Here is a 25,722-nt window from a genome sequence, read left to right on the forward strand (position 1 = left end):
AAGTTTGATCATCATGATTAATTAATGTCACTCTTTCCCACGATTGTAGCCTAAACACTTAAAACTAGGCGACTTTTGCAAGGAAGATTATGCCAGATATTGTGGATGTTTCAACACATATCCCCATTCCTGGAAAATGTTCATCAAGTTGACCAGTAGCATTATCTTTATCTGCAGAAGGCCAGACCCCTTCAACAAATAAATATTTTCTCTCAAATGTATTGCCATGAGACCTTTGCTTTCTTATGGTTAGGGTATATGACATGTTAATATTATCTCTGATCTCATCATTTTACAATTCCTATTGCAGGTAAATCCTGAAGAAAATTTAATATCTCCTTCCAACATAGCAATAAGCAACCCTCCTATACAGAATTGGCACTGTGTCCAACTTTTCTTTTCCAATGGTGTATTTTATACGAAACTAAATGTTACTTCAACATAAAAGGAGTAATTTAATTTAATAAATATATTAGCATTTACCAGGCAATCAATACCCTCAATTATGAGATGTAAATTCAGGCAATAAATCAAATATCTCTAGAGTAATAGTTATATACTCTCATTGTTAGGTGTGAATATAACAGTAAAAGTGTTATATAAAAAATTTATTTTCAAAATTTGAATTAAAAATACAAACATTGGTAAAAAAGACCACAGGGTAAACATTTTATTAATAAACACCATATAACTTCAAGAAAGGTAATAGATCAAAGATTGCACTCGTGATTTTTTTTCCCTACTGTTCTGTATAAGATAGCACATTTTATGGAAATCTCTTTCTCTGTTGAGGTTTCTGTTTCCCTCCCTCTCAAATCTCTTGTGAGTTCCACCACCTGTTTTTAAAAGAGCACTATACCTGCCTAGCCTCCAGCTGTTTCGCCTGTGACTCTGCCAATCAGATGAAAGATTCAGTAACTCGACAGAAATAGCAGCTCTTTTGTTCCACAGCCCCCTCCCCAAGAACAGCATTTTAACTCCCTACATGGGAGAACAGTAAGCCTGTTTTCTTAGGATTGGGCATGTCATGTCAACCTAACAGCAGTTCACTGAGATGCCTTTGAATGAATGGGTGGCTGAGATGGAGGCAGCAGGCAGGCTGTTACCTTTTGGGTCTTAGTACTAGTAAATCAAGATGGCTGGGTTTATGGGATACAAATTGGCCTAAAGACATGAGAGTTATAATTATGCAAAAATGTATGGATTATTTCAAGAGGAAGTGAGCACTGAAAACAAAAAGAACACATGGAACATTCTAATCTTATTTAAATTCCTTTTTACATAAGAAAAAAAATCATGGGTTTTTAATTCATAATGTAATTTTAATTCTACCTTGATCACATTAGTTTACTGTAAAAAGAATCCAAACTAATTCTATAAATTATTTTTTTATTAGAAAAAATATTCCTCATTATAGAAATTTGGATAAACAAAAAAATGTGGAAAGAAAGGTGTGGTAGGTAAAATTTTAAGTTGACCTCCCAGTGACCCTGGTCCTTGTGAAATTCTCTCCCCTTTGAGTGTGGATATAACCATTGAATGTGATGTGATATGTTCCCATGATTATCACAGGAGCCCTTTAAAAATAGAGAGTTTTATCCAGCTATAAACAAAAGGGCAAGTCAGAGAGGTTAGAAGCATGAGAAGGATTCCACGCTTGTGGCTGGCTTTGAAGATAGAGGGCCATGTGAGAGCAGCTTCTAGAAGGTGAGCAACATCTGGCTGACAGCCAGCAAGAAAACAAGGCCTTCAGTATTACAGATGCAGGGGACTGGATTCTATCAACAACCCAAGTGAATCCCCTTCCCCAGATCCTCCTGGTAAGAATGCAGCTTGGCTAACACCTAGATTTCAGCCTTGGAAGACTAAGCAGAGAATCCACCCTATGTTACCCAGGTTTCCTTTAAAATTGTTGCCTAACATTTTGGCATTGACCTTGACAGTTTATATAACCATTTGCCTGTTATTGAGTGTTTAGATTGTTTAGGGTGTTTAAGTTTTTAGTTAAGACTATAGACTGCTTAAATTTGTATTTCAACTCCCTTATGTCCAAGCTTACTGTGTGACTTTGGGAAAGTCATTTAACATTTCTGTGCTTCAGTTTCCACAAATGTGAAATGAATCCAACAACTGTACTTATTTCATGGGGTTACTGTATGAAATAAATGTTAGTATATATAAAAACCTTAGAATAAATCCTGGAATACAGAAAGGGCCTCAATAAAAGTTAGCTATTTATATTGTAACTCATATTTTTTGTCTTGACAACTTTTATGACAAACACTTAGATTAGAATTGTAATGGCAAATAATTAAATCACTGAATCAAATCTTTGTACATAGTAAGAACAAAATCATTTTCTACAGCAAAATACCTTGTAAATTGTAACCTATAGAGAAATGTAAAAATAGTAAAAATCTTTTTTTTTTTTTTATAGGAGGGAACAATTTTCAAAAATGCAGGTAGTTGATTCATCCTAACTCTTAGAATTTGGATAATATTTGAGCTAATGCTTTACCCAAATTGAAGCCTATTTGGAGTTCTTTATTTCCACAACTCAAATAGCTTCTCAACTCATTTGCCTAGTCTGAATTATTTTAAATTATTGTTACAAACCATCAGAAGAAAGGAGAAATGCATGCTTCAAAATGTAAAAAAAAAAAAAAAAGGTGGCATACATACTGCTATAAAATCATGAATCAATAGAGTGCCAAGTATTGAAAAAATACAAATCCCCTGGGGAATAAGAAGGGACCCTCACGGTCTCGGCATACCCACGTTAGCTAGAACACTGGTTCTCGACCCCGGGATCTTGCTAAAGGGTAGATTCTGACTCAGTAGTTCTGGGATGGGGCCCAAGCTCCTGTATTTGTCAAAAGGCCCCCAGTAATTCATGTGTCGTTGGCTCCAGACCACATTTTGAAGACAAAGAGGTAGAGCATCGTTAGCAACCACCAGCACTGCAAGTTCACGTGGCCCATTTCTCACAGACTGAGGACTGTAATTGAAGCTGGCTTCTCTAAGAGTTTGCCGAAATTTCTTGGAAATAGAGGACAGACACTCAAAGTATAATTTACAATAACCCCCAAATCACTATGATTTTTAAAGTCAGTTTTAACTGTAGAGAAGCACAGTTTCCAATATCAACAAGAAAACCCTTGTTTATCAGAATTTAACTCTTGCATCAGCTGTGACTTAGAGATCACGTGTGGAGTATAGGCGAGGATACCTGGAGAATGTCTTCACTACAAATAAACCACTTAATAAATTCAATAGTCCAAGGACACTCGAAGAACAATATTGACTCAGATCCCATTGGTAATTCTTGGGCTACGGCCAATTACACTGGAGAACCTGCTGTAGAGGCATATTTGCACTGGCTTTGCTTTTAAACCTATTTTATTTATAGCATAAATTGAAATTACTAGGCAGTAATAAGCTTTATCTTTTTAATTTCCTTCTTTTACGTTCCCGTCATGATTTTGCTCTCTAAAAGCTTTTCCTTTTGTTTGATTAATTAAGCAAATTTATACACCCATTTACAAGGCATTCCCCAAGTGTTACTGGAAAAACTAAGCATACATTTTGCACTCCACATAAAGAAGAGTTGAATTATAAAGGATCCATCTAAATGATACATAAAATTTCTCCTTTACAATTAGTATGCGCACAAAGAAAACTGCAGCTAGCAGGTTACACTGGATTAAAGTGCCTTCCCCGGATCCATCATTTTCTCAGCACCAAGCTCTGGCTGACTCTGCTCTTAGATATTTAAACAAAGCTCCGATTAGGTTTCATTTCATTAAATGAACTAGGTATTTTCGCTTTGTCTCTAATCTGATGGCAACTTGTATAAGGAAATGGAAAGTAAGGTAAATTCACTTCGCTGCAATTTAACTTCATGAACAAAGGAAAATCCCGTCAGCTGCTTCTTGTTATCAGTGGACTTCCTTTGGCCTGTTAGATGGTCCCAGCTCAGGTAAGGAAGCTATCTGAGATTGAATCATTCCATCTTGTTTGGCAATACACCGGTAGAATTTTTTTAAAAAATTGACAAAGCAATGAGACAATAGTTAAAAGTAAATTTTTTTTATTCTTTAGTAATAAGAGAGAAAATAATCCAAAAGTTTGGGAAAAGAAAGTTAAGATATTATCTTATGGACCAGAAAAAGATATGTGAACCAAAAATTCATGCAGATTTCAGCTACAGCTCCCTTTCTTTGTGGGAACAACTTTAAAAAGCGTAGGATCCCTTGCTTCTCCACCAGACTACAAAGTTAATACTGGCAGAAGAGACCGGTGACTTGGCTCTCTCTTCAGTATGTGGTTTTGTCTGCAAGGATTGAACTGAAACTTAGAGTTTAAGTTTCATTCAGTCTGCTTTCATCCACAAAATGAATGGAAAACGCCATGGTATGGTGTTGGGACCTTACTCATATGTGGGTTGAAGAACAGAGAAAGAAGCCACGTGTGAACAGATCGCCTTGGAGTGCCCCGAGATGAATGGAAGTGCCTGACACACAGTCTTCACAGAAAGAGGGCTGTCGCTTCCAAACTTGCCGCATTAGGTAATCTGTGTATTTAGAAGGGAAGGTAGCTAAGAAGTTCTGGAAAGAAGGAATAATTTAGACAAACTGACTGGGTAAATCTCTTGGCAACCCTGGTCTGCCTCAGTGCCCCTTCTGCCCAAAGTATCCCCACTGTCGTCCCCCACCAATTACCATCACCAACAACATGCTGCCCAATGATTGCCACTTCACACAGGTGCACTCGCTGATTTTTCCTGAACAAGAGATCTAATTGAAAAATTGAACATCCTCTTTCCGAAGTGAAGATACACGTTGGGAGTGTTGGATTCCCAAGGGGAAGGGGAGGGAAATCCCAACTCACCAGGTCTCGGGATGACGCGGGCCCACAGACACAGAAGACCGAACTTGATGCAAACGCAAGAGGTTTATTGAGCGGAGCTCCGGGTCGACTCGTGTCCCTCGCAGGAGACAGAGGGGTCGACCCCGAGCCTTAGGGGGCAAGTTCTTTTATAGGATTTGGGAGCATAAAGCGGGAAAAGGTTGGCGCGGTTTTACATGATTGGTTAATTCAAAACATTCAGACAGTTACATTTTATGGCGCGAATTGCTACGGCGCGAAACAGCTATCAAGGTGCACACACATGTCCCCACCTGGCCCCCCTCCACCCCGACCCTCCCAAACTTATCCCTCTGTAGCACTCCCTTGTTCTCAATTTTCTCTGAACAGTTTAGGGTGAGTCTTCCGCGAACAGAGTCAGTTGGGATCGATAGACTCTATTCATAGAAGACTCGCCCCAACTGCCCCTTAAGGTGTTAACATATTAAATTTTTAACATAATTTACATCCTTCAGGAGGAAGAAGGAGCCATTGCTCTTGTACTTACTGGAGCGAATTTGTTCATTCGGGTGCCCACATCAGAGATGGGTCCATTAGGTGAAAGTTTAGCATATCATGAAATAGAGATGCTGTTAGAAAATCAAGCACTCTGGAAGGGAGCAAATATTAGAGACCTATGTAACTTTGGATATTTTCAAAACAATTTTCTCCTATTTCAAAATTGTGCCTAAAACTTATCCTAGAGCAGGGAGGAATGAGAGTATATCCCTTCTCCCTCCTTTTCTTCTTTTCTTTCCTCTTCCCCCTCCTTCTCTCTCTCCCTCCTTCTTTCCTTTCATCTCTTTCTTCCCCCTTCTCCCCTTCATCCCCCATCGTCTTTATCCATCTTCCTCTCCCCCACCTCTTCTCCTCCCTCCTTCTCTCTCTCCTCCTCTTTTTATGCCTACCACCTTCTCACTGGTACCACAGACTAACCCTGAAGAACTATAGTTCTAGTTATTTACGGGTTCAATAGACTTCAACAGCCTGTGCTAAAAATCTAACAACTATGAATAATGTTTCCATGGAAAATACTTCTAAATGCGAACAACAACCGAGGTATGCACCTGTAGAACATGATGTTTCCTAAAGCATAGAGGCACTACCAGTGCAATTCTTTACACGATTATGCTTAACCCTAGGGCAAGACCCAGGTTTTAGTGGGATCTGAAGCTTACAGATTGTTTGATGCTCCCCCTTAAATAAAAAGAATGCAAACACATAATTAGGCACAAAGTGCATATCTATTTAAAATGAAAGAAGAAATCACAACAGACAATTGGAGGCTTGTAGAGTTAGGTCCTTTTTTTTCCCCAAGGTCTTTTTAGGAAATTGATCAGAAATGTTTTCATAAGAAGGTATCCTTATTGCAAGTTGGCTAACAAGAGATCTAATTGAAAAATTGGATATCCTCTTTCCGAAGTGAAGATACACATTGGGAGGAAGAAGGAGTCGTTGCTCTTGTACTTACTGGAGTGATTTTCTTCATTCAGGTGCCCACACGCCTGAACACTCTGTAAATACACTCTTCCCCACTTAGAACACTGTAAATAATCGCAGCTCTCAGAGGCCCAGGGAAGTGAGGGGCCCTGAAGCTAGAGCTTCTTTAGCTTTATGCTAAATCTACCTCTGCTTATCTCACTCATATCCTTTCAGAATGAACTCATTTTCTTCTCTTTTAAGAGAATAAAAGAAAGGACAATTTTAAAGACATAGGTTCTTTGAGTATTTGTTTTTAAGAATGTCAGAGCTTATATAACACCAATACCATTTATTGCTGTATGCATTTTTTAGGAACAATGTCCATATTTGGTATGCAGTAACAAAAAATACTTAAAGGTTTAGTACCATATAATCTTAATTGTTTTGAAGTATTTAAATACTTGCTTATTCTACATTCATTAGATTGCTTGCTATATTTATCTATTCTGGTTATAATTATCCCCAGATACTGAAGAAGGCAAATGTGATGCAACGCCAATCAATAATTAAACATACGTCCAATCCAGTTGTGTTCCTTGATTTTTCTTTTTTTATGTAGTTTGAATATTTGGAGGATACAAGCAACTGTTCATTTCCTTTAAAATATATCCAATAACTCAAAAACTGCATTAGTAATTTGAAAAATAAAATATCTAATATCATGTATCACATTTATTATTTTAGTGGCAAGATTTTCACACTTCATCATTGAACCAAGAATTCTGTCACCTTGTGAAAAGATAGAAAAATTGCCTATGCTGGTGAGATTTGTAAATTGGAGCCAAGTGTGAAGGTAACTTGATGAGAAAAGCACATTAACCAACCCAGAGTTCAATACGAGATTAACACTTCAGATGAGACGTGTGTGAAAGGTTGCTAACACAAAGTGAAGATTCAAAATTTAAGACAAGGATGTTTCGATTACTCAGTTACGTGTTAAAAACAATTTCTGAAAACGACAAGCATAATGTGTCTTGCATCTGAATTTAAGACAATTTTATTTCGTACATATCAAAATAGAATTTACCTTTATCCTAAACCAGATTCATCAGGCTACTCTAGGAGCCTGGTATTTTTATATGTCTTCCTTATAAAAGATTGAAGTCAAGGGGAAGCACAAGAAGCTTGATTAACAACTGGAGGAGTAAGAGGAAGCAGAGCAGAACACGGCTTTAGCTCTCGGTATCTGCCCCCCAATTTGTACCTTCATTACTGAGTATTCATAGAACTTTCAACCGCAGACATGCTTCCTCAGATAATCCTATGTCTAAATTAGGATAATGGCTCTCAACTGTAGGTTCTTCACTCCTCTAGCATTTTGTTCTATTCATGAAAAAATATATATATATATTTATAACTAATCTATATACTTGTGTCTCTCTTTTGTCACCTCTCATGCCTTGTTCTACCAATTCTCTCTTGGTATCTCTAATAATTATGAAATTAGTAGAAGTTGATACTTTTTTACTATTTACTACAGATTAGACACTGTGCTGAAAGCTTTATGCTTATAATCCTATTTAATTTCCCCAACACCTATATGATTTAAGTAATGCTGTTGCCTAATTTTTCAGATGTGGAGGGTTATCTGCCTCTTCTTTTGCCTTGTTCTAAATCTGTCTTTACATAGATTTCCTCCTCTCCCTTAAAAACACGGTCAAGTCCTTTTCCTCTTTTCTTACTTTCCCGGTTATCTATTCCCCTTTTCTTACTTCACTGTAAAATGATACGCCTCAGCGCTACCTCTTCCTCAGGCTACCTATTTATTTCCTTTTTTCCCTTTACTGAAGAAATATTTTTCGGAAGAGCCATATATCTACATTTTTTGTAACCAGTTCTTAAAACTCTGGTTCCCCTTGACCCACTGAACCTGATTAAGAGCCTGCTAACCTGCTCAAACTGCTCTGTACAGGATCACTATTGCCAAGTCAATGGTCCTTGTTTAGTCCCCAGACCATTTGACTTCCATACAGCAAATAACATCTCAACCTTAACACAGTTATAAATGTAGATTCTCAAACTAGGAATCTCACAATTACTTCTGCTTCCCCACTGCCTGCACTTAGCTATCTATTGCTGTGTAACAGACTTAGTTGTTGAAAAGATGACACATTTATTATCTCACATTTTCTGTGAGTCAGGAGTCCTGATATGCCTAACACAGGCCGTTTGTCAGAGTCTCACGATGCTGTAATAAGGTGTTGGCCAGGGCCTGCTGTCTCATTTGAGGCTCATTTGGGGGAGGATCCATTCAGAGCTCCCTTACGTTGTTGGCAAAATTCGGTTCCTTGAGGCAGTAGGATGGAGGGCTTGAGTTCCTTCCTAGCACACCTTGTAACTTTGACTAATCAGTAATATCTGATGAGAAAGCCAATCTGAATTCATAATAACAGTGTTAATATTTAGCTAATATTTATTAAGCATTTTGTATGTGCCAAGCACAGCTCTAAATTTTTTCACGTTTTACTCGTTTAATTATCAAAGAAATCTTATGACATAAGTAGTATGATTTCCTCTATGTTATAGATGAAAAAATAGACACAAGAATAAGTTAAATGAATTGCCTGAGTTCATATAGCTAATAAGTAATGGAACCAGGATCCATGAATAAGGTTTTTGCGTTAAGAATCCACATTCATAACCACCCCGCCATAATAGATTTTTTGTATAAATTATTTATTCTTTTATATTTGGAAAAGCGGAAGAAAGTCTTGTGAGAAAGTTAACAATGTTTAGATTTGCAGTGAAACTATAATTCGTTAAGCAAATATTTCCTTTTTTTCTTTTCTAATGCTACTAAACTTTGTATCATCAATAAAATCAGGCCAGTCATTAATGCTTATAAGTGCTGCCTCTGTCTCGAACATGTTTTTATGTATTGGTCTCAGGGAAGATGGTTCAATCATGACTAGACCCATATTTATGATAAAAGAAATGAAGTGCAATGAAAGGAAAACCATGAAAGGAGTCGGCCTGAACACAGACTGGTACTGTTATCATGAGTATTCTGCTTATTCGGATGCAGGTTGATATGCCTCCTTGACTTCTCCACTAAATAAGTTCCTAAAGTCAGGGGACCAGCTGTAGTCAGGTGATGCTCCATCAGTATGTCCTAAACTTTTGTCCAATTACAGTCGCATTCACCATAGACAAAGATGCCAAGACACTGGGAATATCCTGCTCTGAGACCAAGAGTGAGATACCAGGGAAGATGGACAATTGATGTCACTACTTTGATCATTGAAGGTAGGAGAAGGGGGTTTGCAATGAACAGACAGCTCATTCAAGAGTATGGCTATTGTATGTGCCTACCTGGGATTGTCAACCTTGAGTCAGCATGTTCCAGGCTCTAGGGCAGCTAGCAGTGCAATGCATATAACTTTATAAGTTTTGGGTTCCTCATTTGTAAAGAAGAAGTGAAGAGTACTTACTTCATATTAAATGTTAGCTTATTAAAAATTAGATAAGTTAATATTAAAAAAAAAACAGCCCAAATCCTGGCATTGTGGCAGAGAGCAAAAGTCTAATACATAATACTTATTAACATTAGTCTTTATAGTATTGTCATGATAATTAAATAAGATTTTATATATATATTATATATGGTGCTTAGCTTGATAAATGATACTATTATTACAATAATATTATTTAATTTATATTAATTATTTTTATAATTACAGTATTATAGCAAACTTTCATTAAGTGCTTGCTTTATGACCAAGTTATATGCAATCCATGCAAAGACGCAGTTCCTAGTAAGATCTTAGAAAATAAAGATTCTATATGGGCTACTACATATATTACTGGAAAGTTTGACATCATTTCAGTGAGACTGAGAAGCACCCTGAACGTTCATTGTGGGATTTCTGCATGGAGATGGGGCATAAGAGGGGCCTTCGTGATAGCCCAAGCTTTCTTCAAGAAGCAGTTGCAAATCTACTCAAATAAAATCATGCTAAAATATATAAAACATGTAATCAAATAAAATGTGAGGTCTCATATCGCCTATATTAGTAAAACATTGGAGGTTTCAGGGATCATCTGTAACCCAAATTCTGTAGATCCTGGATGTTATTTCGCATGAACTGGTAGGGGTTTTATGACCAAAGTTAAATATCAGTGGGGATTCTTTATGACTCCATTTAATAAAACCGTTAGATAGACGAGGATACCCATCACCAATGGCATTATTTTCATTTTACTAGTTAATGCTCTAATCAGCTTCATATTAGAAAATAAAGAAAACAGTTTCAGCCTGAAAAATTTAATTATTATATAGCAGATTTTGCAGCCTACAAAATGGCTGATCTTAGTGACATCTCTTGATATAGCCAATCAGGCAAGATGGATACAAAGGCAAGAACATGACCAAACACTCTGCAAGTTGATCAGTGGTGTTCTCATTATCCATTGAGTTTTGGAAAATAATGATGAGTTTTTTTCTTCTATGTTCAGGAATGAAACATGGCCATATTCTATATTCTCCAGCTTCGTTTCAGGCATAATGTTTTTCAGGGTCCCACTCACCCAAGGCAAGTTTCACCAAAAACATTAAAGGCAAGTGAGTCATTCCCTGTTATTCCTCTGATGGAGGATATAATGAGGGTAGGGGTAGGTAGGAGGCAGGACAAAGAGAAGTAAAGGCATGAATAAACTAAATTGGGCCCTGTTTTCATATGTCAGAGTTGACTGAATATCAGTCTGATAAACACAGTTGGTTCCATAAATCCTCATAGTAGTTAAAGCATTTTATCACAGCTTATTAGACTGTGATAAAATGTATAGTTCAGTAGATGTCCTCATATATTCTAGAAATTACCAGCACCCATTTATATGGAACCTGTACTACTAGTTTTAATTAACTGAAATCATCTGCTTGGAATTATGCTCTCAATTTAGCTCACATTTCAATCTCCATAAATTCTTTCTCAGTGCTTGACTCTGTAGAATGCAAATGGGTCCTGCACCAATCCCCAGGAATGTCTAATGGCATCAGGCAACGGCATGTTGGAGAGCATTCAGCAATATACGGAAAGGGGGGACGCTGTATGAAACTAGCGTTTTGTTGATTTAACCTGAAAAAAAACTCAAACTTTTCATTTACACTGAATTTACCACCTCTTGTTGCCAGAATACACTTAATATTTGAATTAAGTATAGTTGACTTGACCAAAGTATATTTTTTCCATGTAGTATATAAAATGATATTTGATTATTTTTTATAAAATTGTGGGTGAAATTGATAATATTTATCTAAATATTGAATTTTTTCCTACAATATGGTATCTGCTACATTTATCTATATGAAAAGAAAATAATACTATTAATATATATTTTTTGCCATATCAATATTTTTGCACTTCATTTTTTTATTATTCTTTCTTTTACAAAATTGAAAATAAAATATAATTGATAAAACTTAACATTTAAGATATCATTGTATGAGAAAACAGAATAAGAATATTATGTTATATTTGCAAATGATAATTATTAACTGTGTTATAAGTAAAAAAATGCATAGTATCCCGCTTTCAGAGAAGTCAATTGGGGTGAGGTGAGCCAGGATGCTAGAAGTATTAAAAAATACTTTAAAAAATTTACTGAGTAAGGTTTATAAGTGATGGCAAGGTAGCTATTTGCTTTTTTCTTTACTGCACGCCCTGCCTACCAGTTCTGCTGTGAATTAAGTGTATGTAAGATTTTGCTTTTTTTAATTTTACGGACAGACTAATAAAACCAGAGTTTGATGGACTTTTATCTGTCTTATCTCTGCATATATATTATCTGTTTCCTTTTTGACTATCACCATTCCAAAGACAGTTCTCTGCAAACAGTAGATGCTTAATAAATATTGTTGGTTAACTATGTAATTAAATTGGTAGTACATATTCCTATTTTTTGTGCTTCTTGGCAAACAGAGTAAAAGAATACAATGGACTAATTTGCATCACATGGGTGAGCACAGAAAGTGTTTACTTCAGTCTAACGTTCTTTCCAAATGGTTCAATATTTCCTTGAATTGAGTCTCTTCCCATGATCAGGCAGAGTGAGTAAGATACTCCCTGGGAATAAAGTGCTCATCCGTGTGATAAAAATTAACTCCTTCAGAGCACCAGGGACTTAATGGTAAATTATTTCTTCTGGTACCCAAATGAATCGAATTGCCAGTGAATCATTTCCCAGGGTATGCCAAATTACAGGCTGCATTTTTTGAAAATGTCTTGGGAAGATAATCTGTGCCTTCTTAAAGCTTGCCATCTTGCTAGGCCTTATGTGTCTATCCTCCCCGTTTGTGCTCTTTGCTTTGCCCTCATCTAGACCGATTTTTAGATGTGTATGTGTGTAATGAAGGGTGTGAATATCTCTTGGATAGACAAACTGGCTCGTAGAATCAGTTGGTTGCCTACTCAATAGTCTCTCCCCCACCGCCATGCTGGCAGAGCCCTGATATTGTTTCAATGTCCAAAATTTTTCAATGTCAGAATCATAGCCCTGATTTTGTTTCATCAGGTAACCTGATGGCTTGAAGTGAGTCATGGCGGTCTCATTACCCTTCACAGGGATTAGTTTAAGTGAGGATATATGACCCATTATGATCGATGGATATGAGAAGTCCGTTGGGGGTTGTCCTTGGTGAGATTTTTACTCACTGATAAAGCAGGACACAGGAAAGAAGCAACCTCTCTTTTACCACAGAGTGTCTAGACCTCTCATTGCTGTAGCCATCTTGCCATCAAGAGGAAACAAGTTCAGGATGAGGCTGAGGCATAGATATAGGACATATAGATAAGAAGGAACTGTGTCCTTGAAAACATCATTGAGCTTTCTGACAGTGCTTGTCTCTACCTCTAAACTTCAACTCCAACTAATAGGAGTAAATTGAAAAGTGAGGAAATCTCTGGCATATTAATATTCCTATTAATATTAATTAATTATTTAATAGGAATAATTATATATAATTAAATATATTAAATATAATTAATAGGAATATTAATAAGCAATAGGAAAACAAAATATTCCTATTGCTTACATCAGTTGAGACAGAATTGTCCACTAATTGCTGACTAGTGAAACACCTTCTTTAAACCTGCCTTAGATCACAGGAAATAAGTATGCATTTTGATAGAATCTGGGAAGCACTATAAAATGATCTGTTCTTGTCAAAACAAGATCCCCAAACACAGACTGGATCTTGGTCTAAAGACGTTTAGCAGAGAAGGCAGTTCTTAGAATTCTACACTCCCCCAACAGACATAGTAGGAAAATACTTAATATTTCTGCTTATTAAAATAAATTATTTAAATGTTCCTGAGTAAAGTCAAATTTACTCATTTTTAAAACTAAAAGAATATTTGTATTTATTGCTAGTGTTTTGAAAGACTTACTAGGGGACCTCAAGATCTCCATTTCCAGATGGAAACTTTTATTGCAAAGCATACCCAATATTTTGATTAGGGTTTATCGTAAGAGCAGACCCACCGTGTACAGAGAATCTTCCTTGGAATGGGGAACCTCAGGAACAAATAGACAACGACTTTGTTGGGACTAGATTAAAAGAAAATTTTAAAAAATAGCATACTCCAGGATAAATATGCATATTCTTGGATATAAACTCATCAAGACTAAAGAAGAGGGGCTGGCTGGTGGCGCAGCAGTTAAGTGCACGTGCTCTGCTTCTGCGGCCCAGGGTTCGCAGGTTCGGATCCCAGGCACGCACCGACACACCGCTTGTCGGGCCATGCTGTGGTGGCGTCCCATATAAAGCAGAGGAAGATGGGCATGGATGTTAGCCCAGGGCCAATCTTCCTCAGCAAACAAAAGGAGGATTGGCATCAGATGTTAGCTCAGGGCTGATCTTCCTCACAAAAAAAAAAGAATAAAGAAGACAGTCAGAGATAGGAAAGTACAAAAGAAAGAAAAAAATGTAGAAATGGGTGCTTCTGTACAGAAGCCATTTTGTATTTCAATAGCAACTGAAGAAATGATGTGTACTCTGAATTGTTAACCAAAGATCACAAATCCATTTTTAGACAAGTGGTCCTACAGCTGAATATTAAGAAAGAGTGATATCATAATGACATTTCAGATGGAAGAAAAGGACATTTCATACTCCTAAAAATAGTAAAACATATTCATCTGAACATCTGGTCATTTAAGACAAAAAATCTAAAGGGTCTGCAGTGTATATTATTACATTAAAAGTCAGAGACAAGGAGTGGTTGGGAACAAAAGACTCACTTGTGTGCTTTTTTACAATGTTAGAGTCACTTAGATAATTAATTAGTATTAGTTGGCACTTATGCATATTTTTAGTTTGCAATAATGCCAAGTGAACGGCCCTATAGAGTGCTTACTGACTATAACCCTGTTAACCTTGACTACAAAACAGACTGGTATTCACATCTCACTTTTATCTATCTGTAAAAAAATAATATTATGTCGTGTTCTTTCCTTAAAATAAAACAATTCCATCTTTCTTTGCTGCCAGCTATGTGAAATACTATTATAGTGAAGAAGAATTTGCATAGTTCTTTCAAAGGGCTTAATATCTATAATAACTTTAATCTACTACAGACTCTTTATAATACATATAAAGCTGAAATTTCTTTCTTTTGTGAGGAAGATCAGCCCTGAGCTAACATCCGATGCCAATCCTCCTCTTTTTGCCAAGGAAGATTAGCCCTGGGTTAACATCTGTGCCCATCTTCCTCTATTTTGTATGTGGGTCGCCCCCACAGCATGGCCACGACGAGTGGTGTAGGTCTGTGCCTGGGAACCAAACCTGGGCCGTCGAAGCGGTGCATGCTGAACTTAACCACTAGGCCATGAGACCAGCCCCTTTAGGGTTTATGTTTTGCAAATAGGTTTGAGATTTTCCTGCAATGATTTGGTCAATGACTCTCTTTGGAAAGGAGTTACTTAGGAAATTAGGTTCTTTTTTAATGATTTATCCTAAAATTGGTTTGTTCTCCTCAATATGATACCTGCTCTAGTCTTAGGGATTTTAACTCATATCCTATGAAAGGATCCCTGTAGAGAATATTGCATTCTCTTTTTATCCTGCTTTTGATCTGACAGGATCCTGTCCTCTTCCCAGAGTTCTAGATAACTAATAGGATCAAAAGGCAAAGTCAAGATCTCTCTGGCATATTTTGCTAGATATACACATCTATAATCTGTAGAATATCACTCTTCTATGAAATGTTGAATGGTGAGTTTGATAATTTGATACTAATTATAATAATTAATCAAATCATTTTACGGGAAAAAAACTAATTTCCTTTTTCAATAACTTGTGTATTAGACTTTTCTGATTATCTTCCCTTTAGATCTAACTCCTTAGAGAACAAAGTCTTCTGTTTACATAGTGAATGATTTATTAGCTAACTGTATAACCTTTCTGTTCTTGGTCTTAGTTTCTTCATAAACAAAATTAATATAGAAAGAATATAACACAGAAGTATTGTGATGACCAAACGGGGTGATGAATATGAAAGTGATTAGGACATCATATATACATATAGTGTAGTAAGTAGTATTTTTTAAATGATGCAATATTCCTAAATTTTTGATGAATCAACTCTGTTTACTCATTTAAAATGAGTTCCTTTAATTTCAACTATCAGTAAAAATGATAGTATCTGTTCCATTTTTTAAGTGCCTCAGAACTTTTTGGAAGAATTAATGAATAAACGATTACATATAAGCATGTACCTATATATACATGCATTTATTGTTTTAAATAAAAGAATAATGCCAAAAAATCATTTTAAAAAAGTTATTTAAACATCTTCAACTGGTTTTTGCTATGTATAGCTCCACCCAAAAAAAAGATTTCAAGGATGTTAGGCATTGATTTTTGAAGCTATCAAATCTCATGAGCACCATGTTTGCAGTCAGTATGCAAGGAAATGCCAAGTCAGAATTACATATTGTACATGGGACATGCAGACTTTATCATTTACCAACACATGAAAGTGTGCAGAATCCAATGCCAGAGAATATAGAGGGGTGTGCGTTACAGGAAGAATAATGCTATACCCAAACGCGTAGCAAAAATTTCATAGGAATTATTCTTGATTCGTGATAAATCGGACAAGGGACATGTTTCCTTTCCAATGCCACAAATGTTTACGCTTAACTAGAATGATTTTAATGGACTGTTACATAGAATTTATCTTTTTCTCCTTTCTTTTCCCTTTACTTATTTAGATGCATTGCCACATATTTTATGGAGGTTTTGATTCTTTCTAGAGATGATGCTTAGACATTTTTAATACCAAGTCTAGTTAAGACTTAAGAGCATCGACTTAAGAAGTTCCAAATCTACTTGCTATAGGCCTTGTGGATGGTTGCTCTTTCTTCTGATAGTCTGCATTTGGCAGCACTGAGATACATATTGCCATAAAAGGACGCTCAGCGTGGCGCATCACCCATTTCAATGAATGTATTATGCGTTTATTGGAAATGAAGGTCTCCTTGGTTTCCTGTCCTCTGCTGTGAGGCTTCTGTGAAACAGCAGCCTTATTTCACTTGAGATAAGTCTCACTTCAAAGAGGCTTGAAGTGGCTTCTGAAAATATGACTTGTAAGATATCATGAGAGAAACACCACTGTGCAAATAAAATAAAATTTCATAAGAAATATAATAACTTCAGGAAATAAACTACTTTTATTGTATAGAATAATGCCTGCACAATAATATATGCAGCCTATACATTCATTTAGATGTTACGTTCTTTCATGTTTTCACAAATAATTCATTTGTCTATATGCTTTGTATATAAATATGACTTAAAATTTATCTCAAAGACTTGCCTGTCATGTTAATACTGTTCCCATTGCCTTGAACAGTGCCTGGAATATAGTAGCATTTTATTCATATTTTTTAAATGAACGAATAAATGAATTATCATAGCATTATCCGGGGCTATCCATTTTAGGGAAAAAAGAAGTGTTTTCAGAATGAAATTGTCTACATAAATGTGTATTTGCCAAATGAATTTGGTAATTGTCTAAACAGAGATAAAGTGTAAGAATTTTTTTCTAAACTTCTTATATAAGGGGAAGCTAGACATGCTTTTCCTCTAAGAGAAAGTTCTGTGCATTGACCAAAACAGAAGCTCTCAAACTTTGGTCTGCATAAAAATCACCTGTAAATTTGCTTATTCATATATAAATTTTTTATTTTTAACTGTAAATTGTTTTAATAAAAATGAAATAAGTACTTGTTTATCCATAGGCGGATTAAGAAACAGATCATACTTTGAAGCCCCTCTGTGTGTTCACTTTATGGCGTCACTCTCTCCTCACCCCATGTAACCACTATCTGGAGCTCTAGGTTAATTAACCCACAGCTTTTCTTTATGGTTTACCTGATATGAACGCACATAATAGTGCGGAAGGTGATTACAAAATGGAGTCACACATGTCAGGGCACCGAAAATGGAGCCGGGAGGCCATTAGGGAAGTGGGGCTCATGCACGTCTCTACCCAGATGGAATGTAACTTTTGAACTGTGCCTCACTGCTGCCATCTTGACCTTCTTTCAAGAAATGTGCTTGCTCCCATAGATAAGAACTTTTTGCCTTAGAGACGGCCTTAGCAACCAATCACGTATAGCCAACAACAGTTGTTGTCAGCACCAATCACAAGTCTTGCAAAACAACCCATGTGATGTATCTCTTTTGCCTTATAAACTCCTGCCTCCCTTGGCCTCCCCAGAGCACATTTTGGGCTTCCACCTGAATCTGTGTCTCCCGAATTGCAATTCTAATTGCCCAAATAAATATCTGCTGTTTGAATTATAGTAATTTTTTCCTTGGTCTACAGTAGGTACTCAATTAATACGTATTGAATGAATGAATAAATGTGTATGTATTCATTATTACTTAGATCTCCTGTTTTTGACCTTTCTATAAATAAGGGGGATTGATTTTTAAATATAGATATCTGGGACCTCCCCCCATACATATTCCAATTTGGTAGATGTGGGATGGAGTTCAGGAAGCAGCACTTCTCAGGTGATTCTGAAGTAGGTGGACTCTGGGCCACACTGTAACACATGCCACATCAATCAATCTGTTTATTTATATAGAGAGAGATAGAAACAGATAATTATAGGAATGTGGACGTGGATCACACAAGGACATCAATCTTCTACTATTTTAACAAAAACTGCCGGTTTGTGAGACCATATGGTTTATAGTAGTTAAAACACAGGGTCTGTACCATACTGCCTAGGTTTAAGTCCAGGCTATCGCGTGAATTGGCTGTCATCTTGGGCAAATAATTGAACCTCCATCTGTCCCAGCTTCTTCTTTAGCTAAATGAATATAATGCCAGCATTTACCTTACAAGGACGTTGTAGAATTAGTTTGTATGTGTGAGGTGTTTAAAACAATGCCTCGCATATGGTAACCACTAAATTATAATTATTATTATGATCACTACTTCCTCAGATGCCAGTTTGCTAGCTGCTTTTCAGTACTTTATTCGTATAGTCTTCTCTGACATTTTTTTTCTCTTATGTTTTTCTTTTACTGTTGAGGGTAGCTTAACTTTCATTTTAGAAACATAGTACTTTTATCTAATGACTACAAATGTACATTTTCACATTTTACCTTTAATGACAATAAGAATGTCAGTGTAAAAGGGGCATCTCTAAGGCTTCCTCACACTGATCGTGCCCACAACCATCCTCCGACCGGATCAGTGTTTACCATTGGGACCCAGGCTGACTCTACAGGCTTACTGATTTGAATAGGTCTCACCACTTTCCTTTACCCTCTGCTACTTGATGAAAAGAAAAGAAAAGAACAAAAAAGCAGCCACAATGCCAGCCTCCAGGAACGCATTCAGGTATCTGTTGCCTTTGTAGCTTCTCCACGATTCTGTATGACAGCGTTTGGAAACTAAAAGCCATGGCCTCCAATAAATAAAGGTTATTTCCACCCATGCTTTTCACATGCACCATGCTGTGGACTAAGATGGCAACTGATGAGAATTTTAATAATCTGGATAAGATGTTAAAATCTTTTTATTAGAATCCTTGGAAGAATGCACCATAAATTATTGGTAATTGCCCTGTAAACTAAAGTCTCTGTCTTAGTCTTATATTCATAATTATTTAATAAACACCCTCAGCTAGGCACCATGCTAGGTGCTGGGCATCTAACAGTAAAGAAAACAGATCATGATTCTCCCTCGTAGAGTTTACAGTCCATTGTGCAGGAATCGAAGTACAAACAATAAACAAATTGATGAGTATATTTTTATCAGTTGTCAACTTCTTCTTTGGAGTAAATGAATTTCTCATCACACCCTTTGTTTCATTAAGTGGTCTGACCAAGGAACCTCATGTATTTTTCCTTTTTTGGTAGGATGTGTCAATTATTATACAGTTGTGACATGGAATACCAGTAACTGTGGAATCGGTGAAGCTTAACTCAAAATGGCTAACGAAACCATTTTAGAGAAAATGGTCCTGGTTCCTCAAACAAACGGGCTCTATCTAAAATTCTTTTAGAATGTGAAAGTGTATGATAAACCCAACATCCTGCCAATCTTCAGTTCAAGGTTTAGTAGTATTTGATCACTGGGGCCTCTCATTGTAGCATAGTTCATTTGTACTGGAATGCAGAGGAGAAACAGTATTGTAGGATCTAGTAGTAGAAGGCAGAGTAAAATGCAGTAGCAGTAGAAATGAGGTTATAACATCTGGCTAGGAGCAAATGTTAGGGAGGGAGTAAACTTCAGGGAGATGTACTTACAGTAGTCTGTAGAATGAATGATCTCCTCAAATACTCTATTTCATCTTAAAAAAAATGCAATTAAGAATGACTCACTTTCATACTTGTGTGTGTTGATCTATCGTTTGCCTCCTCACATTCCGCATCGATAGGAACTATGTCTGGGTAAACCATGGGATTCTCGCATGAATTCAAATCTTATTTATTCTTTAAATCAGTAAAAATCAGTACAGCTATCGACTCAGAATGGTCAGGCACCATCTATGGGTGGGCATAGTTATTAATTTCGTCAGCAGCTATTTATTGACTCTCTACTGCACGTCATGTCACTGTTCTAGACCCTGGGGTATAGAAGTGAACGAAACAGGCAGGAATCCCTGCCCTTAAGGAGTGTCCATTCCTATGGGGAGAGAAAAATCAATGGGCAAGATACATGTGTAAATTATACAGTGTATTAAAAATAATAATTACTGTTATTTGGAAAAATTAAGTGGGGAAGCTGAATATGGAAGCCAGAGTGGGAACGATGGGAGTTAGCATTTTAAATTGGGGAGGGGGTATTTAGAAAAGTCCTCACAAAGAAGATGAAATACTTATAATAAATAGAATAAGATGGGGATATAGTTAACCCTCCTAGTGCATATGCACAAATACTAGAATATCCTCATTTAACATTTTAAAATACTTTGATGGAAGCCACATACTCTACCCTCCTGCCATTAGGAATAGCAAAGACAGACATTTTCTTCTTTCCAAATGACATCTTTGCACTATCAGAAAATCAGAGACTCAAGCAGCCAAATAAGTTGGATGTGACTCCCAGAGACTATCAATTCTGTAACAGCTAGGCTAAAACTAAATTTGCATTTGGCATAGTCTAACTTTATATGAGCCACGGTAAATAATTCCATCGAGTCCCTAAGGAGTATATTTTGCAGCTCATGAGCTCAAAATGAGGCAATGCTACTCACAATCATACATTCTAAAGAAGTCAATTGAGATCTCACTTCTTCCAAAAATGATTTCATCTAGAGCCTTCCCAAGCTGTGTGGTGCAGATCTCCATGAGTCTAAATCCTGGTTAGCAGAAAAATAGCATGCTTGCTGTCTTGTCCATGGCAGATTTTGCTAATAAGTCACAACATTTTTACCACAGAATACTGAGATACATCAAAATTCTTCTCAGGTTAAGCTTCTGGGCAGCCAGTACCAGTCTAGCTGAGATAGCTTTTAAGATAAAATGGAGAAATGTCTTCAGTTGATAGGAACTAAAAGCTCTTTTAAAAAATTGATTCTACCCATTGCTTCTCTACTGTTCACCTCCACGTGGACAGGGGATGATCCTCCAAGTGGGCAAGAGTATAATTCAACTCCTTCATTTCCAAAACACAATGTAAACTTGCTGCCAGACCATCTGGTATCTTTTCAATCATCAACACAGACATGTGTGAGCCAGGTACTTGCCCGAGAGCTCAATCTTGCAATGACTATTATTTAGTTTCAGGCAAAACATGGCTGAGGCAAATGCTTCTCATCAATATGGATCTAAAAGACATCATACCAATTCATTTCCCCAGATAGGCTGAAATTACAGCACTAGAAAACAATGCACTTGGGTTTACTTCGTGATGATTTTTTACAATTGATTCTCTCATCAGCTTTCCAGTTTTACCAATATATGTAGCAGCTAAATGATGATACTTTCTGTATTTTCTGCAAATATTAAAGACATTGTTATTCAATATCTTTTATGTTGAATGTTTATCTTATTATTTCTAAAGTCAAAAACTAGAAAATGTTTATTTTTCCCCAGAGCTAATTCTTTTCTTTTCAGATGACAAAAAGCCATATTATTTCAATTTACTTGCTACCTTGGCAGCCACAAATTTAAAACCTAAATTTAATTTTAAGTTGCAGCAAAATGTCCTCCATATTTTATAGTTTAGCTCTCACCTTTCCTGCTGGCTGTCTCTACTGATTCTGACCTTTTAAAAATACTGTATGCAGAATATGAGTTTTATTTCAGACATCTCCAACTTATATAGAAGTAAGCACATGCATATTAGAAATTAATAAATCCATACAGATTTTGCTTTGTGGATACCCGTAATGGAAACCACTATCATAGATACATGTAATGGATACAGGGTGCACTACTTCCAATCTCTTGTCTGGGCTACTGTAGCCATCATCCAGATGTTGAGAATATAGACTGCTGCCAGCTCACAACTCTGTCCCTCATTGAGGATTTCCCTCAGGAGCAGGACATTGCCTTGCTTAAGACTCTGCTCTTCCAAGAAGAGGGCTCACAGTCAACCATAGGCTGCTGCAAGGACATGAGGGCGCTGCCATTCATTTCAACTCAGAGCAATTGAAAGGCTGTCCTAGCTCCAGAGCTCCATGTGCAGTCACATGGGGCTGACTTGCAACCACATTGTAGGTCAGCTTTGCCCTCAGCTCCATCTTGTTGTCCCTGTAACTTCATACAGATGAATCTCTCAAGAGTGCTACTAGATAAACCCTCTACACGCCATTCCCCATCTCAAGTCTGTTTCCAGGAAACCCAACCTGTCACCATCTCAATCAGTTTCTTTTGTTTTTGTTGGACAGGAATTGCATTTCCTGGACAACGAGAAGTTTAAACACAATACTGATGAATTAATTTAGGTGGTGAATGGTCTTACTTTTTCTAGTTCGGCATGTTGTTTTGCCAAATACTACTGTGGACGATTTAAATGAGCTTAACCTGCCCATTATGCATACGTTCTATTAATCTTTTCAAAGCAAGTTTTCAGGATTTGTATAGGATGTAAGCAGACACCAGAAATTATTTTAATCATTTTGTTTGTTTGGGCTAGATCTTTAAAGCCAAACTATAGGATCTCTCTGACTGGCTACTGAATTTGGGAAGATGGGGAGTTGTTACTGTAAATTTTTTATAAAATTAATAAAAAGATGATTTTCCAAACACATAAAACTCTTCCATTAATAAAATGTATATGTCATAGCATTATATTAATCTTTGAGGCAAGAAAACTGATTATAAATTCAGAAATTATGCTTCTGTTTGTATTTCTAGTCTCAAAGCAATCTTTAAAGTGACAACTTCACCATTAGTTAATGTTTACAATTGACAAGTAAAATTAGTCCTCCTAAATGGACTTTGCATGTTTTAGTAAAGTGTGGCATAAAGCAAATTTATCTAAAATGAATAATGTATTCATGAAACAACAGAAATTATGCTACTCCTACCATTCATTTTGAGAAAAAATTTTTTAAAAGAATGTAATTTTGAACCTTTAAGATTAAATATTCTTCTTATATAGTTTTGCAATTACAAGTATATTAAAATATTTGCTAAGAGTTTATTTATCAATTTTAAAAATTTCCTTTACAACCTTAAAAACATTCTTGACAAATATTGACTAGTTGGGTAAAATTGGTAAAATCCTATTTATACTCTTTCATCTAAGAAATAATCATTGAAGTGAATGTAAAGATTATTTATGTTTATTATTTCACTATACTTGTCAGGTTGCTGGCAACTTCAATATGCCTCTGAATATAATGTAATATCTTTAAACAATTATATATTTTTTCTGCTGCTTTTATTTGTCAATTTATATATGTCCCTTATAGAAACAATAGCAAAAGGAGAGAAGTCAAGATGGCAGCATAGGCAGACTCTGAACTCACCTCCTCCCATGGACACAGCAAATTTACAACTACTCGTGGAAAAATTACCCGAGACAGAACTGAAAACTGGATAAGAGGAACTCCTGCAACAAAGGACAATCCTAATTGAGGTGGAAGAGGCAGAAACTCAATTCTGGAGAGAAAAAACACCTCCTTCACCAGCCGCAGCATCACAGCCGCCCAGGAGCAGCCCACAGGTCAGCAGCCCTCCATGGATGAGCGGGTCCCTGAGCAGGGGAACGCCCCCACTGGGGGCATTTTGTGGACCCAGCAAAATCAAGACGAGTGGCATAATATCTGACTTGGCCTCCTCCTAAAACATTGGGGAGTACCCCCAGAAAAGCTGGTTCACAAAGAAATTAAAACCGGATCTTAAAGGGCCCATGCACAAACTCACCAGTTTCAGTAAGCAAGCAAAAATCACCAGAAAGAAAGGTGCACAGTGCTTTGGTGAAAAGAAACTCACCTGATAGACTCTGAGTGCATCTCGGTGAGAGGTGAGACCTCTCCAGGGACTGGGACATTGATGGCGGCCATTGTTGTGGCCTGGTGTGAGCGTGCTGATACAGACGCCATTGGAGTTCTCCCTGGGGCCTGCTAGCCCAGGTCTGCCCCACCCACTAGAGCAGCGATTTAATCCAGCTCAGTCAGGGCAGGCAGCCCACCCTAGAGACTGGCCCCACCCAACAACAAGCCCGGCAACTTGTGGTCCTGCATAGATTGGTGGCTGGATTCTCTGCAGCCTGGCAACTGAGCCTACTTCAGTGGGGCAGGGCGTGCACAAGGAGTGGGTGGAGAGTGTGGGGCGGTGGTGGAGTGTGTGGGGCTCCCACCTTGGAGAGACTGAGTCCACTTCAGGAGGTTGAGGTGCACACATGGGGCAGGACTGTGTTGACTGTGTGTGTGGACCTGTGGGTGGCAGGGCTGGTCAGCTGCAGAAGACTTGTGCTTCTCAAAGACCCACATAGGGGATTTGCCCAACCTTCCAAAGCTTGAAACAATTGGGTGCTCCCGTGACTGAGGCCAGCCCCACCCAGCTACAATCCTCAGAGTGCTGACAAGAGACCTAAAGGCTGGAGGCTTATAGCAATTGTAAGGCCCTAAGCCTAATAACTGCCACGCTGGGGGCCTACTCACTTAAAAGAAATACTGCAACACAAATGTGGTATTAAAACTTGCAGCCAACTGTGCTGGGGCTCCCCACACCTGATAAAGAGGCTGAAGGGCCCACAACAACTACAAGCAGCTGAGCATTACAACAGCTGGCCAGGAGCATAAGTCAGCCTCCCTGGGCGCCTACAGGGAGAGCAAGCAGGCCACAACAGAAGGACACATGTAGACCACATAGGGGTCACCCCAGGAACATTGAGAACTGAGGGAAGCACACTGCAGGCGTCCTAAGGCATCACTTCTATAAGGTCACCTATCCAAGAGCAGGAGACGTAGCTAATCTACCTAATACGTAGACACAAGCACAGGGAAAGAGGCAAAATGAGGAGGCAAAGGAATATATTCCAAGTAAGGGAACAGGACAAAACCCCAGAAAAGAAACTAAGTGAAACAGAAATGAGCAACTTACCCGACAGAGAGTTCAAACAAAGAGTGTTAAGGATGCTTACTGATCTAGGGAGAAGAATAGATGAACTCAGGGAGAATGTCAACAAAGAAATGGAAGATATAAAAAAGAACCAATCAGAAATGAAGAATACAACACTGGAAATGAAAAATTCACTAGAGGTACTCAAAAGCAGAGTAGAGAATACAGAAGAACAGATCAGTGAGCCGGACGAAAGACTAGAAGAAATTACCCAAGCTGAATAGGTAAAAGAGAAAAGAATTAAGGACAGTCTAAGGGACCTCTGGGACAACATCAAGCGCACTAACATCCGT

Source organism: Diceros bicornis, chromosome 8 (assembly GCF_020826845.1).
Source record: "Diceros bicornis minor isolate mBicDic1 chromosome 8, mDicBic1.mat.cur, whole genome shotgun sequence".
NCBI classification, from domain to species: domain Eukaryota; kingdom Metazoa; phylum Chordata; class Mammalia; order Perissodactyla; family Rhinocerotidae; genus Diceros; species Diceros bicornis.